This window comes from Garra rufa, chromosome 1 (assembly GCF_049309525.1).
Source record: "Garra rufa chromosome 1, GarRuf1.0, whole genome shotgun sequence".
Classification (NCBI taxonomy): domain Eukaryota; kingdom Metazoa; phylum Chordata; class Actinopteri; order Cypriniformes; family Cyprinidae; genus Garra; species Garra rufa.
The window spans coordinates 68,508,788-68,509,059 of record NC_133361.1 but is presented as its reverse complement, the minus strand read 5'-3'; positions in this window follow the sequence as shown (position 1 = coordinate 68,509,059).

The following is a 272-nucleotide window of genomic DNA, read 5'->3' as shown; positions in this document are numbered from 1 at the left end:
CGTCCGGAACAGAGAGAGCGGCCACCGCCGCATCCGGAACAGAGCGAGCTGGCCTCACCGCTAGAGGAACGTCAGCAGTCACCGCCGCGTCAGGAACAGAGAGAGCGGTCACCGCCGCGTCAGGAACAGAGAGAGCGGTCACCGCCGCGTCCGGAACAGAGAGAGCGGTCACCGCCGCGTCCGGAACAGAGAGAGCGGCCACCGCCGCATCCGGAACAGAGCGAGCTGGCCTCACCGCTAGAGGAACGTCAGCAGTCACCGCCGCGTCAGGA